The sequence below is a fragment of the Schistocerca gregaria genome, chromosome 3, assembly GCF_023897955.1.
Source record: "Schistocerca gregaria isolate iqSchGreg1 chromosome 3, iqSchGreg1.2, whole genome shotgun sequence".
Lineage (NCBI taxonomy): Eukaryota > Metazoa > Arthropoda > Insecta > Orthoptera > Acrididae > Schistocerca > Schistocerca gregaria.
Genome location: NC_064922.1, coordinates 304156076 through 304168005, shown reverse-complemented (window position 1 = coordinate 304168005; position 11930 = coordinate 304156076). Strand labels below are relative to the sequence as shown.

The 11930-nt window shown below is 45.2% G+C and overlaps 1 pseudogene; it reads left to right on the top strand.

Annotated features, from left to right (window-relative positions):
* The first annotated feature begins 10931 nt into the window (after positions 1-10931).
* LOC126356531 (5S ribosomal RNA) lies at positions 10932-11049 on the top strand (annotated as a pseudogene).
* Positions 11050-11930: the final 881 nt, after the last annotated feature.

Here is an 11930-nt window from a genome sequence, read left to right as displayed (position 1 = left end):
GTGACTCTTCGCGAAGCGGTGCCTGGCAGTCGTCCGCAGTGCCAACACCTGGGAGCGGAGCATACGAAAGGGAAAGTCGCAGCAGTGGGCTGACTTTTACAGAGGTCGGCAATCCGGTAGGGGCGCGCTTCGCCTAATGAACACCCGACAGGCGGTGCCTCGCCGGCTGAGAGCACTTCTCGGCCGGCACGGGGAGGGGCATTTTTCTGCCGGCAATAAAATGGCGGGTGTCACCGAAATCCGGCCCGCGCTGCATTATACACGAGCCGCGAAATTCGCGAGCAGCTCCTCCCGCGTCGCGTCACCGGGACGGCCGTTGTCAAATATTCAGGCCGCATAAGCACGTCTCCGCTCCTCAGCGCTGGCCCGCACCCGTCTCTCGGCCCTGTGTCAGCATAGACCGCCGCCTTTCTTCATAAAGCATTCCTGATAGAGTGCCAAAATGTCAGAAATCGCAACATCTGCGCCGATGTTTCGGACAGCGCTGCTGGCCATTAAAACTGTTTGGCGGCGTGCAATAATTTTGTTTGTTTGTTAGTTCTTATCGGACCAACTGCTGAGGTCATCGGTCCCTAGGCTTACACAGTACTTAATTAAACTGACTTACGCTAAGGACCACACACACACACCCATGCCCGAGGGAGAACTCGAACGTCCACCGGGGGGAGCCATGGCACCTTGACAAGACGCCTCAGACAGGCGAAATAATTGTCATTCTGGCATAAAGTGTACTGCATGCTTGTATTTGTATATGCAAATGACTAGCATTTCAGTGCAAACTGAGAAAGAGACTCATCATAAAATAAATTGCACTTGAGTACGCCAGATATTTTCCTACAGAAACTTACTTATTTCCTACGTAGAATCAATATGTACTAGCTTCCTATACATCCTAAAATTACAAGCTATGTACTCTAAATTAACTCCTCCACTTCCTTGCGGTCGTCTCCGCTATATTTATACAATTTGTTTGTTTGTTGCCTCTTTTTCTGCGGTAGAGTCCTGTCATTGTTGATTTTATATCGTGTTGCAACTGACTTCACAGCAGGTGGGTTGCTGTCACCTCCACAATTTGGCCACCCTGACTCTCGTGATGGTCGGCCGCTGTGGCCGAGCTGTTCTAGGTGCTTCCGTCCGGAACCGCGCGACCGCTACAGTCGCAGGCTCGAATCCTGCCTCGGGCATGGATGTGTGTGTTGTCCTTAGGTCATTTAGGTTTAAGTAGTTCTAAGTCTAGGGGATTGCTGACTTCAGATGTTAAGTCCCATAGTGCTTAGAGGCATTCAACCATTTCTGAACCCTCGTGATGGTGTTCCTTTGATCTTTCATTCCCTTGGTTGTTATTATTATTGTTACCATGACCATTCTGCCAGTTACCCCTGTTGCAGTGATCACCGTCGTATGGCTGTTTCACCTCAGAGCAGAACCTATCGCGTTGCTCGTTGTTGTGAGGTGGTTTTTCGTTCCCATTCTCACTATTTATGTGTTCAAGCACTTATAATAGTGTAAATTTCCTTGCAGATTAAAACTGTGCGCCGTTCCGAGACTCGAACTCGAGACCTTTGCCTTTCGCGGGCAAGTGCTGTCCGCTGCAGAGTGAAAATCTCATTCTGTACTTATAATAGTGTCTTGAATATTTCCTCATCTCCATAACTTCCTACTAATGTCATCTCACAAGAGTACAGCTGCTTGCCGTAGCAGAAACGTATTAAATGAGTGAGTGCAGAAGGCATGTCAAGAAATTGGTTATCTTGACAAATTTTCTCCAAAAACTGATTGGACTGCGTATTGATGCGGGGCTGGCTCGTGTTATGCTTTGCATTAAACCTTGGTTGCTATTTTGCGACTAACCTCCCGCAGTTATCGCGATTATGCTGTTATTCCCTCTCTCGCAGGTGGCAGCAGCAGCGTGTATCGATTTCGCACCCGTGTACTATCTATGGCCTCGCGCTTATAGTTTCCGTCTGCGCCGTGTGTAGGCAGTTGGTCGGTTGGCGTGGAGCAGCGAGGAAGTCTCCGTGGCGCGTGTCTGACCGGGGACGCTGGCGAAGTCCACGCACGGTCGGAGTGTGAGAGGCTGTTCCCATTTCTGCGAGGTCTGTGGCTCACCGACCCCGGACACGAAAGTTGAGTCTTTACTTAATCTTCCAGCCAGCCCCAACTGTTCACATTGTGTCGTTTGAATTTCGTTGTGGGCTGTTGGGACAACCCGCGAGCAACAACGTGTGTTTCAAGGCGAAATTCTAACCACCCCCCCGAGCAGTTTAACTTAACTTTCTTAACTGAATTGTAGTGCACCAGCGGAATCTTCTGCCTTGTGGCCGTTAACGTTCCGATTACCTACTCTGGCCGTTGACGTAAATTCAGGCAGTGTGTATTCCTCGTCGTGTTGTGGCTGTCCAGCACAGCGTGTAGAGTCACAGCTCAGTGTGTAAATCATTGTGAGCCCCGACATCTTCTGCGTTGTTCCATTGAACTCCCTGTTGTGTGCCGGTCGGATAGAGCGGAAGCTGTCCTGTCGCTTGGTCCGTTGACTGTCGGTTGGGCTGCCGTCGGACTGAGAATTGTTGGGCGGGATGCCTGTCTCACCTAAACGAGCGTTAGTGTTTTAATTCCAGGCTGACCCTTGGAAACTTCTGAGTGCCGTTTGACGTGCTGCCTTTTCTTATTTGTTCTTGTTGTTTCTTTGTGTGTGGTTTCTAACCGATTTTAAATTAAAGTTGTTTTGCCCTTAAGGCGTGGGATTGTTTGGGCCTTCAGCCCGATTTAAAGAAATTTTAAGAAAAGTCGTTCTGCCTTTTAAAATTCAAATTCCTGTTTTGAGCATTAAGTTATTGGCCTTCAGCCGATTTTAAGTTAAAGTTGTTTTGCCCTTGAGGAGTGAGATTATTTAAAGGCGCATTTAGCCGGAATGAAGTTCTAAAATTAATATTTGGCTTGGTCTGTTTTTAAAGTTTCCTTTATTCTTGTAATATTTGTCAAATGAATAAAATACTATGTTCGAGTGTAACTGACAGCCACTCATTTTGGCCCCTTTCCACAAACCAAACTATCTGTCCTGTCTTGCGGGTATAGCAGGGGGTCTCATGTATACTCTGGTTTACAAAATTTTTCCCGACATGATTTCGTCTTTAACAGGTGCCTGAGTCACTTGTGACCAATATGTCTCGAGGAACTTTTCTCTAAACTCTAGTTACGAGTGACAATTCTGTGCTACTCATCTCATCTTCGTCGCAGTTTCCCCTTCGAGAAAGCTGCACACAAAGTTTAGTTCAAGGCTAACAGGCTATTACGGTGGGACTGAACAATCAAACTGTTTGACCCAAGCTTTGGGATGCAGGTCTGAATTATTTTCCCTTAACATCTGAAATGTTCGAAGTTTCAGGGAAGATATTAAGTCTGAGGCCACTCCTTCTTCGATGTCATGGCTTCAGTGAACGCCGCACGTGGCTAACATAGGGCACTCAGTGTCCGTGGTGGCATGCTCCTATTGTCTGACTGATCAATTTTCGTCACTGCCTATCATCACATCAAGTACAGACAGGATGTTGCACTCAGTTGCGCTGGCGCTTCTTACCGTTCCTAGCGCGTGTGAAACTTCCAGACGCAGATGTCCGAGTTGTTCGGTAATTATTTCCTCATGTTGATTAGCGACCCTGTTGATGTTTCCTCGAGTTTCCTGGAACTTCAACAGTCCTCATGGTTCTCCTGCGTGAGAAATCGGTGCAAGGGACATCGTGTCTGCTACCTATTTCCGCAATTTTTTCCTGGTCCTTGACCTTGCGATCTATTTCATTAACTGTCTGTTCTACTTGCTGGAGTTCTACTTTCATAAACCATTTGTTCGTGGATTTCTAATGCAGATGAGACTCCTTTATGAACTTTTGTCTGTTTTGTCTGGAAAGTCGCTTTGGTTTTTTGGTGTTCCTTTAAGTCTTTAGGACTCTGATCTACTTGTTTCTGTATCGCCCCAGTAAACGCCTGTAGCTTTGCCTCTTTTTGCAAATTCCTCCAGTGACTTTCCGTGATTCCTTTCTCGTTCCTCGTTTCGTTCCTTTTGTAATCTCTTATTCTCCACGTCGTCAGCCAAGATTTTCCGTAGCATGTTTATTATGTCCTCGCCTCAACTTGCTGCTTCTGCCACTGGTAAAGTTATCACCTTTGGCTGAGACAACAGTCTGTCCCGGCCCTGTATGTTTTCTATGCTACCGCCTAAACCGTCTGTATCATCACTCACTGTGGCTGCCCAGTAACGTATCTTCCACATTACTACTATCTTTTCCTTGAAACTGCTCCCCATTCATTGTCATATCTACAGTATCGCCTGCTTCTGCATAAACCAATGCATTCACGCTTTCCTTACTACCTAATTGTCTGGCTTCTAGTCCTCAGTCGATAAAATTTCAAAAGCTCCGATGCACCTGCTATTCCCACGACTTGCAGCGCGTAGTAACACTGCGCCCTTTATCACTAACAACGCAGAAAGAGTACGAGAAAAATGACGCGAACAGTACCTAAAGGCTGCTACAAAAAAATTACGCAATTATGAAAAGCGCTGCACTATGAACTAACATGAAATATACTCCCCAAAATTTTAAACATATTCATTAGCAGTAGTAAGCTCTTGTTCGTAACTCAGTTGAGTATTCGAATCATGCATTTATTTATTCGAATATAACTAAGATTTAAATCTGAATGTGGATCAAAAGAAGGCAATTTCGCACCCCCTATCCTGATGGAAAAGGAATGGCAAGGACGCCAATTTACGCCAGAAGCTGGCTGTGCTGTGATCACGACCTCTTGGTTATCAGGTGCTCCATGGGTATGCAGATTAGGATGGTGCTCAATCTTTCACTCCAGATCATATCAGATCATAGATTACCCCCATGAAGCTAGTAGACTGCTTGGAAAAAAAAATCAACTGCCGCGCATACCGGAAAACGTTATTTGATAAGTTCCTGAGCTCTTCAGGGGCGTCGCCTATTGATTATGGTTGGAGGTTCCGAGAATTTCAGCTTAATGATTCACTTTAAAGGTTGATGAATGATAGTTTCATCTGGTAAAATAACGTTTATTCAGACGTTCTGTAAAAATTGCTAACAACACATAAACGTTGGGATCATAAAATAATTTCAGAACAACTTTACATAATTAAAACAGAAGAATGAAAAGAAAAGGAATGGTTGTCGGGGTCGCCAACAGCATGATGTTGGACAGCTACGTTTGAAATGATGCCCAGACACATAAAGGACACGAATTATGCTTTCAACCGTGATTATAAAACTATGTAGTTGCACAAAAAGATGTCCGCCCCGATAGTTGAGTGATCAGCGCGGCGGTATGTCACGCCAACGGGCCCGGGTTTGATTCCCGGCTGTGCCAGAGATTTTCTGCACTCAGGGACTTGATGTTGTGTTCTCTTCATTATCATTTCATCATCATCAGTGGAAGGCAACAGGACACCACCACCGGAATCACTTCCCTAGACTCTCATGCGGTGGACCTCACAGACGAGGCTTCCCCCATAACAAGACCTGCCGTAAGGCAGAACACAAAGTTACACAAAAAGATATGAATTCTAAAAGAGCACCCAATAGATCTATGAATGAAGAAAGTATCTGAAAGAAACATCACAAGGCGGGTGAGCTCTAGTGATTTAACTCGATAACGAAACATGAGTGGTTACGAAGAAAGGAAATCCCCTTTGAAGCAAGAATTAGCTTGCAGAATAAAAGTGCGTGGAACGAGTTAGGAAGATTAAGAAATAGAAAGCGCGAATAAACTACTGTTCCCCCACTACATCGCGACTTCCGGAGTCGGGAGTGTGCACTGCAAATGCGATCTTGCCGTGACTGGCATTGACATGGCTACCGACAGTTCGGGGTGCGTCGCGGCGCGGGATTAGCCGAGCGGTCCTAGGCACTGCAGTCGTGGGCTGTGCGGCTGGTCCCGGCGGAGGTTCGAGTCCTCCCTCAGGCATGGGTGTGTGTGTTTGTCCTTAGTGACTGATGACCTTAGCAATTATGTCCCATAAGATTTCACACACATTTTTTCGGGGTGCCTCGAAATGCCCAGCTGCTAATTGTTGCTGGGCTGAGCGGATGTCATGCGATTGCGAATCGCGGATTTTATCATCCTCCTGATTACTCGTCGTGTATCGCGTGGGTTCAAACTGAAACTTCGAAGACTTGGTAGAGAGCCCATGAAAAATAATAATAAAAATAATAAAAACACATACGAGCACAGTGTTCAGAGTAGAATAACCAAGTAGACGTTCGAATCAGAATGCCCCTCCGAATACGAAGGCCTCTCTGGATTTTAGTAGGCTTCATTCAGATCTCCGAAAGACACCCGCACATCTTTTCTAGCCAGTTCCAGAAAGGGCTTAAATGCACTTCCAATCAGGGATATCGTAGGCCGTTCCTTAACTTCCACTAGTATCCGTCAAAGAGATATGTGTATAGGCGAACGGGAGACGATTATCGCCCCGTTCCCACGTTCAAACTTGTTTTCGTACATTCTGGAAATTTTATTAGGCTTCGAATACAGTTCTCACGGGAAGCGCAAAGTTTGGAAATTTTCAGACATTCCAGTGGCTATACATAATGACGGAAAAAGAACTGCAACACAAAGATGGTGTTGTGCGACATAAACGAAAGTTGGTGAGCGTGTTTCTACATCTGAAAGATTGTAAGTAGGCTGTTTAAGTTTTTTTTTGGTAACGCCACATAGCGAGCGCTCTGTATGAAAAATCACTGGCTGTGCTGTGTGCAGTCTGTGGCTAGTTTGCATTGTTGTCTGCCATTGTAGTGTCGGGCAGCGGCAGCTGGATGCTAACAGCGCGTAGCGTTGCGCAGTTGGAGGTGAGCCGCTAGCAGTGGTGGACGTGGGGAGAGAGATGGCGGAGATTTGAAATTTGTAAGAATTGGTGTCATGAACTGATATATATATTATGACTATAAAGGTAAATACATTGTTTGTTCTCTATTAAAATCTTTCATTTGCTAACTGTGCCTATCAGTAGTTAGTGACTTCCGTAGTTTGAATCTTTTAGTTAGCTGGCAGTAGTGGCGCTCGCTGTATTGCAGTAGTTCGAGTAACGAAGATTTTTGTGAGGTAAGTGATTTGTGAAACATATAGGTTAATGATAGTCAGGGCCATTCTCTTGTAGAGATTATTGAAAGTCAGATTGCGTTGCGCTAAAAACTATTGTGTGTCAGTTTAAGCACAGTCTTTTATAATTTTTCAAAGGGGACGTTTCATATAGACCAGTCGTGTATAATTTTTCTAAGGGGACGTTTCAAGATGATTGCTGTCCAAATTTCGCCCCAGTCGCATAAGAGTGGCACTAATAGCGCCACTATGATGTCACAAATCAGGTTTGCTTTAAATACACGCTGTAACGGTCGTGAGCGTTGGTTAACTTTGGACGTGTTGAGTTGATATTAATCAAGAATACCTTTCAGGTGACAAAGATACTGTTAACACCTCACAGAGTTTAAGCGATGTCGTGTGTTAGGGCTACGAGAAGCTGAATGTTCCTTCTGCGATACTGCAGGAAGACTTAGCAGCAATGTAGCCACTGCAGATGATTTGCTGGCAACGGTTACCACGGGAATGTACGATCGTAAAAAGACGGACGGTCGCTAGTTACCACAGAGAGAGAAGACCAAAGTGGCTCTGGCGCATCATACTGCATCTGCAGCAGCAACTCGAAAGCACTTGAAACCACAGTGACTCAACGAACCGTTACAAATCGTTTACACCAACGGAAGCTTCGGGCTCTTGAAACCACAGTGACACAACGAACCGTTACAAATCGTTTACACAAAGGACAGCGCCGAGCCAGGCTCCAAGTATTTTGAATTCCACTGACTCCGTACCACCACCATTTGCGAATTCAGTAGCGTCAAGCGAGAGCTTATTGGAGGGCAAGTGGAAGTATTGATTTAGGGAGCTATATCGTGGTATTCCTTGGGCCCCGTGGCTACTCTGCAAGATCAAATTACTGCTAAGGATTATGTGATCATTTTGGCCGATCAAGACCGTCCCATGATACAATTTGTGTTCTTCTATGGTGATGCTGTATTTCAAGACAGTAGGGGTCCCTGTTCACACTGTTTGCATAATACAGGACTGGTTTTGTGAGCACGACTTTGAATTTTCTCACTTTATCTCCCCGCTCGTATTTAATCTTTCTAGGAGGGACCAGAAGACGACTGTTCCTTACTTTTATATCTAATCGGGACCTTCACCACATTTTGACTTAAAGATCACCATAAATGACACCAAGGTAGAGTTTGACATCTATAGCAAAGTCTACTAATGATTTAGTTCTGAATGTTGCATGATGATGATGAAGTCCCATACTTCTTTACAGAGCGTAGGGGACGATGCGGGAGACCCGCACCGCCGTACTAGGCAAGGTCCTAATGAAGGTGGTTTGCCATTGCCTTCCTCCGACCGTAATGGGGATGAATGATGAAGACGACACAACAACACCCAGTCATCTCGAGGCAGGTGAAAATCCCTGACCCCGCCGGGAATCGAACTCGGGACCCCGTGCTCGGAAAGCGAGAATGCTACCGAGAGACCATGAGCTGAGGACAGTGTTGCATGAACCAATCGTTTAAATATAAACCTGCTGCCTTCTGCTCCCTCCTAAACAGATGAAGTGATGTACCCCTCACATAAAAGGCATATGAAAAAGGGTTCAGTAAAATTAAGTATATTCATGTGCTTAATGGGTATCCGGAGTCTATGACTGAAAAATTGTATAATAAAATACTAGCGAATTGTGGCGAGGGGAGGGTTGGTAGCATGGAAGGGAACCACTCTGAAGGCAGTAGAGAAAAAGGAAAAGAACAAGTTTCATAAGATTCCATATCCGGGATAAGTATCAGAGACGAGTGGAAAGTAAATGATGTCAGCCAACATATCCCCGGCATTTTTCATGCCAAAAAATTTGGCAGTAGATTAAAGAACCGTTAAGTCTTCAAAAAGTATTCTTCTCCTATCTTGGAGTGTATCGTATTGAGCGCGATAAAGGTCAGTTGTGTAAGAGTAGACACATTGGCCAGACACGCGATTTAAAGAACACTAAGACCTTGCCAATTCCAGGTCATCTACGACAATGCATTTTATTTACAACCAGCATCAGCTGCTGCAGGTTAGCGATGACTTTAACTGTCTTACGCACTGCAGAGAAAGGTCGGATACTAAACTTTCCGGAAGAAACTGAAATCTTAAGAGGTCTTCATTCCCATCCTCTCGATGTAAATAATGAACGAACAGACCTGCATCACAAAAGTATTTCAGTTAATTATGACATTATACAGGCAGATGAAAGTGCCCACACAGCGTAATATTTTTCTTTGTTTTGTTATTGTGAAACGTCCCCTTAAAAAAAAATTTAAAAATGACAGTGCTGGAAAACCTCTTACGTTATTTGATATTTCAAACAGCTTAGCAAAACTGAACGTACTCAGACATTTCTCTCTTATTCTGATCATCACTAAAATGACACACAATATTTTTAGCACAACGCAATCTGAATTTCAGTAATCCCTACAAAAGAATGTTCCTGACTAACAATAACCTATACCTTTCATGAATCACTTAGTACCTCACTCTTGAAGGCAGTATCTACTGACAGGCATAGTTAGCAAATGAAAGATTTTCATAGAGAACAATCAATGTATTTACCTTAATAGTGTTCAAAAGTCATCATATATATATCTATCAATTCAAGACATCAATCTTTATAAATTTCCTTTTTCTGTCGGACACACGTCCGGATCGTACGCTTATAGTAACACCTCAAAACTCTGCCATCTCTCTCTCCACATCCACCACTGCTGGCGGTTCACCTCAAACTGCGCAACGCTACGCGCTGTTCACATCCACATGCACAACACTGCAATAGCGAATATTCCAACAATGTCAACCAGCCACAGACTGCACACAGCACAGTCAGTGATTTTCATACAGAGCGCTACGTGGCATTATAACATAAAAACCTAAACAGCCTACTTATAATTGTACAGGACTTCTTCCCTCTCAGTATTGTGATGGTTCCGTCTTCTTCCCGCTGTTGCTTCCCGCTACTCCACTTTAAATAATTCACCAGTCTCATGTCCGTATCGAGTCGCACCTGCTCTTGGGTCGTGTGCGGCTTCAGTACCGGGAGTGGCGCAAATAAAAGTGGCCCGAAGAAAAGAGTTCCAGGGTACAAAGAAACATAGCAGAGGAAAAGAAATACAGTACTAACCTGACTACAGCAGACGTCGAAAGCGACCTGTTCCTGGTTTACTGCAGCCACATTTTTTGGTGTGCAGGCACGTTTCGGAATGTTTTTTGACTTGTTCGAAACAGATCCTGTCTGACGCTATATTCCGACTAAGCGTTGCATGGCACTCTTTGCTGACACTTTGACACCATTTGACTTCTCATCAGACAAAACCGGTTTCCACGAATTTGTTGTCGCGTAACTTCCTACAATCAACACCCGCTGGCCCACTGTGAGCACCTTCATCGCATTTGCTCCTCTCCACTCACACTGACACAGCCCGCACTGCGCTCTGAATTGGTGTGGATCACTTGGCGGGCGAAGACGTGGTGTGTCACGAGGTGTATTTGGTGTATTTATATGCAGACATTCACGACCAATCGTATCCACTCGTCTGGGCCACTTTTATTTGGCCCGGCCTTTATTTACTATTACACAGCTATCATTTTTGTGTTCCCCGTCGCACAGGACGGCTAAATGGTTGTTACAAACATCTGTAAGTAATTCCATGCAGTATGTCAATTCTGCCCCCCCCCCCCCTCCCGTTTCCATCTTTGTTCCATTTTACATGTTTCATAATTTGCTAACTTTTGGTCACGATGTCCGTTTTTTCGGATTTTTAGGTGCCTTTTACCCTTTTGAGGGCAACGGCCTTGCCGCAGTGGATACACCGGTTCCCGTCAGATCACCGAAGTTAAGCGCTGTCGGGCGTGGCCGGCACTTGGATGGGTGGCCATCGGGGCCGCCACGCGCTGTTGCCATTTTTCGGGGTGCACTCAGCCTTGTGATGCCATCTGAGGAGCTACTCGACCGAATAGTAGTGGCCTCAGTGAAACAAAACCATCTTAACGACCAGCAGAGCGGTGTGCTGACCACACGACCCTCCTATCTGCATCCTTAGCTGAGGATGACACGGCTGTCGGATGTTCCCGATAGCTCACTGGCCTGAAGACGGAGTACTTTTTTTACCCTCATGACGTGGAACCTCTTTTTCCATGACAACGTTGGTGTGAGGTTGACCTCAGATGATTAAGTGATTTTATTTGTAAGTAACATCCTGTTATCTCTTTTCATTTGTTTTGATTTAGAAACTTTACTCGCATAGTTTCTTATTTGATATTTCAGACTTGAGGATCCCCTTCCATTCGCGTGTCACACAACATTCTTAATATTATAGTTTACACCATACGATGGAACTTTTAAGTGTTCCGAACCTGCTTGTGTACACAATGAAGGATTGTGGATTAAGCAACTGCCCTACGCTTCCTTCATTTTTCAAAATAGCCAGCCATATGCTAGAAAGGTGATGCTCACTCAATTCTTTGATAACCGGAGCTCATGCTCATTGACTTAACAGAACCTGGTGTCTCCATCGCCAGCAAACGGTACTGCGGAACACTGGGGTAATTACGGGGAGTAATTACGGCAAAACGTTCGAGAAAACTGCGACAAGGGTTGCTACTGCTTCTCGATAACGCACGTTCCCATATCGGAAATGCCGTAACGCAGAAGTTACGCCACTGAAGTGGGAGACACACGAGCGCTTTTCCTTCAGTCCTGATACACCATGCGATTATCACGCCATCGATCACCTTGAAGTGGCCTTGAAAGGTCGACGATTTCTGACGGACCAAGACATGCA